Below are 8581 nucleotides of genomic sequence, written 5' to 3'. Positions count from 1 at the left end.
ACAAGGAACAAGGAAGGACAAATTCGAACAACACTCCGGTTGAAAAGAGATGCAAGACTTGATAAGGTGAAAAGAACTTGAGCAGAGGACACGACATTCCGGTTAAATGGATAAGCATGAAAAGAACACGATCCTCACAACTCGAGATGATGAGAGAATGGAGCAACCTCACTATGCCTCTGGAAGAAATGTAAAAATGGAATCAAAAGAACGGAGGAGAAAACAACATCTTCTACCTCAAATGAGCTTGAAAAAGCATCTTTAGGAGAAGGGTCGAACGGAGTTGTTGGAAAACAAACCACAAAAAGAATAAGCTTGTTGTGGGCTTATGGAAAACTTCTCAAAATTGAGGTGAAATTCTTCCACTACATAAACAAAAGATTGGATTGATATCAACCAGAAGATGAGAACCTTATTTCACCGGGACGATAAATGAAGAACTTGGGTCATTTATAAGCACAAAAATTAGCAACAATCCTTAGGGAAAGCTTCAGGTGAAATGTAACCCAAGATAATTCCAATGAAGAGATTGATGGGTTGCGGAGGATCTCATGACCGAAGTGAAAATGATGGGTTTAAAATATGTTATTCCGGACAATTTGTGAATCATGAAGCATGAAGGGAAATTTTCAAGAATGACATAACACCACCTCAAAAGATAAGGTAGAATGAATTGCATTTTGGAATGCAAGATGAAGAATGCTTTAACTCCTCAAAACAAGACATGTGTTGAGCACCATGTTTATTTTAGAGTATAGCTTGGCGTATCATAACTCCGATAGAAATCTTGAAGAACAAATCGAGAATGAAAGGAATCCTTGACGAACCACCATGTTAAGCCTCCATGAAGAATTCCGGTAATAAAAGAATGATAAAAAAGAAAGAGAAGCTCAAAACACATGGTGAAGCCTTGTAATGATTTAGATGGAGCTTCGTGACGATGTAACCGAGAAAACTTGGAACTCCAGTAAAGAAAGATGAGCAATTGAAACAAAGAATTTTGATGAACCTCCAGAATAAGGAATTGAATTAACTCGATGAAACAAGAATAAGAATAAGATTATGCTTATCCTTCACCAATTTAAATTGATGACAAGCAATGGATTTGGCATACTACTTATTTTCGTAGAAATGATTAAGAGAGATATGGCACAAACTTGAGAAGGACTTCAATGAATCACCGGAAGGATTTGGAAACAAGGAATGGATTAATATGAAAATGAAGGAAGAAGAATCTTGAACAAACCACCGTAAGAATTGAAAATGAACATAGCAAAGGCACAATTCACCGGGAAGGATTGGAAAATGAACGAAGATACTTGAGAGAATTTAGATACAAGTGAACAAAGAGATCACGAGCTAACTATAGAATACTTGAGCGATGCACTGGTAAGATTTGGAGAATGAGAGCTGAAAGTTGAGAATGAATAAACCCGAAATGATATCCTTTGGAGAATCAAACTGAAAAGAGTCCTGAATTGCTCCCGATGGATGAAAAGCATTCTCACAATCGAAAATAATTATGAGACGATGGCATCAAGCTTGAACTACAAATCTCTGAGAGAATAATGGACCAAGATTTGAGAGAAACTCATCTTCGGTCTTCAAATGTTGAGAAGGATGATTAGAAACACCACCATGAATTGTTGAGGCACTTCGGAATGAAAATTAGAAAGGTTGAACCAACAATGAAAAGAATTTGAAAGATCTTGGTGAAAGACATCTGACTGATGAGAATTCATTCTTATGTGAAACTTTGAAAGAATTTGAGGATAGCTCCCGGAAAATTAGAAGAGTCAGGTAAGATCCTAGGAAAAGACATGTGGGTTAGGGCCCACTCAAAATAAACACCGTTGAAATGATTTGAAGAGAGATTGCACTGGTTGAATTAAATGGCTTGAATGATATAACAACCTCGAAATAGCTTGAACGGATCGAGAATGGAAACATGAATCTTCTGAAATATCTTCGGCACTTCAGATATGAATAAAGAGAGGTGAACGATTTGGGGGTGCAACGGCATGAGAAAACATTTGAAACGAGGAAAGGATATGATCGACAAAGCTTGAATTGAATCCACCAGAGAAGAAAAGAATGAAGAATAATGAATTTGTGGAGCATCTTCATGAGAACCACCGGGTAAGAACATTGAGTGAAAAGAACGAAGAGACTTCACATGAATAAAATGGATATTTGATTAAGAAATCTGAGTCCTTGAAGAAAAGGGTGGGAGGGCGGGAAAAACAAAGACAACTTCGGACGGATGAAACAAACACCGTTGAGAAACTTAGAATTGATCTTGCGGATGTTGAAATGATCAGATCCACTTGAAGAGAAACACGCCGGTTGAAAAGGATTGACATGACAATCTCGATTATTAGGAAGGATTAGTATCCACATAGAAATATGAGGACACCTCTTAGGAAAGGTATGGAATCAACACTTGACTTTGAAGCAACTCGAATACCCCAACTCAAAACAAAACAAAGGATTAGCTTGCAGAATAAGCCGGAAACAAACATATGATAGATCCCATATCGTATCATGTGTCTGTTGGAAAGATATCCTACGTGATACTTGAATTCCCACTTATAAACTCCCGAGACATTCTGGTTATGCAATCAGGTGTTTGGTATACATGGGAAGCATAATATCTCACCCAAACTAACAATCCCTACATCCAGTTGTATCCATCCTTCAACACATAACCAAGAAACCTTCGGAACTCGTGTACCTCAACCTTCGAAAAGCATCCGTTATACAAGTTATGGAAATACTCCCGAACTCCCGCCCCAGTACTGGGTGGCGTCGAGGTTATCTCACCAACAACTGCATAAAAGAGATTTTCGATGTCGGCGAAACTCAGGTATTCCAGAACTACAATGATAAAATTGTGACGACAACACCTCGGAGCTCAACTCCCCGGGACACTGCCACAACCCCTAAATGTCAGGAGGCACCAAGAACAATGTTCTCGTCACAAGACTATCGGAACAATTCCAAGATACCCGCGTGATCCAAATTTTTTTTAGTGAAATTTGAGGAGAGAAGAGTCAAAACTTCTCCATCAGGAGGCCTCACTAGAGCGACGAAGGGACTGAGGAGTAAAAAGAATCCTACTTTCCGATATATATATTCCTAAGACTCAAAACATGTTGTTCTAGACTCAACAACGTCAGCGATTCGATCGAGCAGGGGGCTCCTAAGTCGGGGATGGCTCTGATTACCAACTTGTAACACCCACAATGCGGCTATATCTCCCACGTGTCGGGGCACGACTTAGAGGCATAGCTGCATGGTAGGTTTGTCGCAAGAGGGGTAATCTTCACACAATCCCATGTACTGAATAAGAAAGGGATAAAGAGTTGGCTTACAATTGCCACTTCACACAAATACAAGTTAAACATACATCATCCAAATTACAAACAAGGTGTAACATCCACAATGCGGCTATATCTCCCACGTGTCAGGGCACGACTTAGAGGCATAGCCACATGGTAGGTTTGTCGCAAGAGGGGTAATCTTCACACAATCTTATGTACTGAATAAGAAAGGGATAAAGAGTTGGCTTACAGTCGCCACTTCACATAATTACAAGTTAAACATACATCATCCATAATACAATCAAGGTCCGACTATGAAACCAAAATAAAAGAAGACAACCCCAATTTCTAGATCCCTGACCGTCCCAACTGGACTCCACTATTGGTCAACAGGAAACTAAACAACACAACGAACACGATCTTCATCGAGCTCCCACTTGAGCTAGGTTGCGTCACCTGCACTGGTATCATCGGCACCTCCAACTGTTTTGGAAGTATCTGTGAGTCACGAGGACTCAGCAATCTCACACCCACGAGATCAAGACTATTTAAGCTTATGGGTAGGATAGGGTAATGAGGTGGAGCTGCAGCAAGCACTAGCATATATGGTGGCTAACTTACGCAATAGAGAGCGAGAAGAGAAGCAATGCACGGTCGTGAACTAGAAGTGATCCTGAAACTACTTACGTTCAAGCATAACACAAGAACCGTGTTCACTTCCCAGACTCTGCCGAGAAGAGACCATCACGGCTACGCACGCGGTTGATTCATTTTAATTAAGTTAAGTGTCAAGTTATCTACAACCGGACATTAACAAATTCCCATCTGCCCATAACCACGGGCATGACTTTCGAAAGTTTATACCCTGCAGGGCTGTCCCAACTTAGCCCATCACAAGCTCTCACGGTCAACGAAGGATATTCCTTCTCCCAGGAACACCCGATCAGACTCGGAATCCCGGTTACAAGACATTTCGACAATGGTAAAACAAGACCAGCAAAGCCGCCCGGATGTGCCGACAAATCCCGATAGGATCTGCACATATCTCATTCTCAGGGCACACCGGATGAGCCAGTCATCGGGTTGTCATAGACCCTGGTTGCCCAGGGGGCGTCGGACATCGCTCAGGTTGGACCAACACTTAGAGAAGCACTGGTGTAACACCCACGATGCGGCTATATCTCCCACGGGTCGGAGCATGACTTAGAGGCATAACCGCATTGTAGGCAATGTCACAACAGGGGTAATCTTTACACATAGTTGGCTTACAATTGCCACTTCACACAATACATGAGTAAAGCATTACAACAACAGATACAAACAAGGTCCGACTGCGGAACCAAAATAAAAGAAGACAACCCCTAATGCTACAGATCCCCGATCGCCCCAACTGGGCTCCACTACTGATCAACTGGAAAACGGAACAACATAACGAACACGATCTTCATCGAGCTCCTCCTTGAGCTCGGTTGCGTCGCCTGCACGGTATCATCGGCACCTGCAAGCTGGTTTTGGAAGTAATCTATGAGTCACGGGGACTCAGGAATCTCACACCCTCGCGATCAAGACTATTTAAGCTTATAGGTAAGGTAAAAGGGGTCTGAGGTGGAGCTACAGCAAGCACTAGCATATATGGTGGCTAACTTACGCAAAATAGAGCGAGAAGAGGAGGCAAGCACGGTCGAGAATCTATGATCAAGAAGTGATCCTAGACTACTTACGTTCAAGCATAACTCCAACACCGTGTTCACTTCCCGGACTCCGCCGGAAAGAGACCATCACGGCTACACACGCAGTTGATGCATTTTAATTAAGTTAAGTGTCAAGTTTTCTACAACCAGACATTAACAAATTCCCATCTGCCCATAACCGCGGGCACGGCTATCGAAAGTTCAAATCCCTGCAGGGGTGTCCCAACTTAGCCCATCACAAGCTCTCATGGTCAACGAAGGATATTCCTTCTCCCAGGACGGCCCGATCAGACTCGGAATCCAGGTTACAAGACATCTCGACAATGGTAAAACTAAACCAGCAAAGCCGCCCGAATGTGCCGACAAATCCCGATAGGAGCTACACATATCTCGTTCTCAGGGCACACTCAGATGAGCGCTCCGTACAACTAAAACCAAACCTCGAGTTTCCCCGAGGGGGCGCTGCAAAGGGCTCTAGTTTGGACCAACACTCAGAGGAGCACTGGCCCGGGGGTTTAAATAAAGATGACCCTTGAGTCTGCATAACCCAACAGAAAAAAAGGCTAGGTGGCAAATGGTAAAACCAAGGTTGGGCCTTGTTGGAGGAGTTTTATTCAAAGCAAACTGTCAAGGGGTTCCCATTATAACCCAACCATGTAAGGAACACAAAATCAAGGAACATAACACCGGTATGACGGAAACTAGGGCGGCAAGAGTGGAACAAAACACCAGGCATAAGGCCGAGCCTTCCACCCTTTACGAAGTATATATATGCATTAATTAAAATAAGAGATATTGTGATATCCCAACAAATATCCATGTTCCAACAAGGAACAAACTCCAATCTTCACCTGCAACTAACAACGCAATAAGAGGGCTGAGCAAAGCGGTAACATAGCCAAACAACGGTTTGCTAGGACAAGGTGGGTTAGAGGTTTGACATGGCAATATGGGAGTCATGACATAGAAAGTGGTAGGTATCGCGGCATAGGCATAGCAATAGAGTGAGCAACTAGCAAGCAAAGATAGAAGTGATTTCGAGGGTATGGTCATCTTGCCTGAAATCCCGCAAGGAAGAAGAACGAGTCCATGAAGAAGACAAACGGAAGAATTCAAACAGATCCTCACCAACGCGACGTTACCGGATTACCGAGAAGAAGTACACCGGAAAGAAAGCAAACAACATAGTAAACAGCCAACACATAAACATGGCATGATGCACAACCAAGTATGATGCATGTCCGGTTTAATGAAGCATGGCATGGCAAAGTGCAACAAACAACACTACAAATTAAGTTGAGATCAATATGCAACTGAGTTGCATATTGTAGAAAACACCACATGACTTATTTAGTTCTCTCTCGTTTAGGTACTCAACAATATTAAATGTTGTTTAACATGGCAAGAGGTGAAGCAAAAGAAATCTACCTATCTAGGCAAGTTTAAATGAGGCCGGAACAACAAACAACAAGTCCTGAAACTCCTCATGTGCATATTTTAAGGTTTGGTACTGTTCTGCCATAAACCATATTTTAGAGTTGTTAAACATGCAATACAAGTACACCATGTTAAACTAGGCAAATTTCTACCACATTTACATATAAAGTTTATTAAAATCGGAGCTATGGTTATTTAGTTATGAATTAAAGCATTTTAACATGGCATAGGAGCAAATTTAACCAAACAACATTTTAAACAGTTCAAACATGCATGAAAGTTGCATATTATTAAACTAGACAAAATTCTAAGCAACTTTCATATATAATTTATTTACATCCCATGCACGGTTGTGAAGTTATTATATGCATGTTGTGCAAGGGGTTTTCTATAAATCTGCAAAGTCCTGGAATAATAACTAAATCGCATAACTAAAAAAAACAGATATCGGGCCGAAACTGAATGGCCCAACAGTGCGCAGGGGCAATCGGGTTGATGGGCTGGGGTTTCTCACCATGGGCCATAGCCCAGATCTGGGGAGGTAGGCCGGCCTTGGTGGTGCTGGGCTTGGATCTAGCAGCGGCTGGGCTAGACCTTGGCTCACACGGCTCACGATGGCGCTGGAGGCGGGCCTTGCTGGAAAAGAAACAATGGGTTGGCTCGGTCAAAACGGAGGGAGACAACACGGGCACCGCTAGCTCGTCTTCAGCGCAGAGAAGCAGGGGCGCAGCGGCTACAGAGGTTCGTCTCTGCTCGAAGCAGAGCGACCGGAGGCCGGCGACGGTGGACTTGGCTAAGGGCGGCGCGCCGGCGTGGGTAGAAGAAGTAGACGTGGAAGCATGCAGCATGGGTGACACGGATCCGGGCGGTGGAGGTCGTTGGGGTCCTGTTCCCTGCCGAATCGAAGCAGAGACGGCTCCATGTACTTGGCAGGGTGGCGGGGAACCGAGCCGATCCGGCCGGAGTTGAGGTGGTGGTGCGGGGCGAAGGAGAGGTTCAGGACGACGAACGCGGGCGGCTGCTAGCTGGTCTTGGCGCAGATGACGAGGCCAAGGCTGGCTCCTTCCGGTTCCTGTGAGAAGACGAAGAGGAAGAGAAAGATGAGATTAGAACAAAGGAGGGAGAGAGAAGAAGCAGGAGGGTAGAAGAAAGGAGCAGGGGCGCGGCAGATGCTCATCTTGTAGGTTGCTGGTGGCAGTTGACGGCGGCGAGGGCGCCATGGAAAGAGGAGCAAGCCGGAGGCGCTTGGCCGGATGTGGTTGGTGGATGGATCGGACAGATCCCGAGGGAGAAGGTAGGTAGGTGGCGGCGGGCAGGGGATGGATGGGACAAACTCCCTGGAATTTAGGGTTGGATATAATATATATATATATATATATATAGCAGGGGATTTTTGGGTAGGGGCTAATCCGTCCCTCCGATCGTAATCGGACGGTCGGGAAAAATAGGCTAGGGAGCACAAATAAGAAAACGGAGACGTTTTGTAGATGTTTGGGGATGATCTGGACACAACGGTGGTGACAGTCCGAGTCGGGTCCGGGATAGCTTTTCGGACGCGCGCGCGAGGAGGGCCGTGGGCTGACGGGAGAGGCTAGGTTGGGCCTGGCGGTAGGTAGTGAAATGTGAAGCCCGGCAACAGTTTTCGGAGACCGAAAACGTCCGACGATTTGACCGACTATATTGTCGCTATAGTTATCCGTTCGGGTGTCAAACGGACTCTGAATGCGATGAAACTTAGCAGGAGGCCTACTGATAGCATAACAACACCGCATGCCAACTTTGAACCCATTCCGAGAACATTTCTCGTCCACTTATAAAATAAAATCTCGGACATGCCGCGGGCGCGTGCGAGTGTGTCTGGGCTCAGAACGGACAACAGACGGAACTGGGGGAACCCGGATGGATGCAAGTTTTGAAAACATGATGATGCAATGCACATGATGACATGACAAGATGCAACACGCAAGCGAATGACATGGCAACGACAGCGAATAACTGGAGGACACCAGGCGCATCGGTCTCGGGGCGTCACAACACTCCACCACTACGAGAGGATCTCGTCCCGAGATCTAGAATGGCACCGGAGGGAAAAAGGAAGAGGAAGAGAAGAGGTAAAACTAAGTTGCTTCT

Source organism: Triticum urartu, chromosome 6A (genome assembly GCF_056163025.1).
Source record: "Triticum urartu cultivar PI428250 chromosome 6A, HENAU_Tu73, whole genome shotgun sequence".
Taxonomy (NCBI): Eukaryota; Viridiplantae; Streptophyta; class Magnoliopsida; order Poales; family Poaceae; genus Triticum; species Triticum urartu.
Note: the sequence above shows the minus strand (reverse complement) of the source record.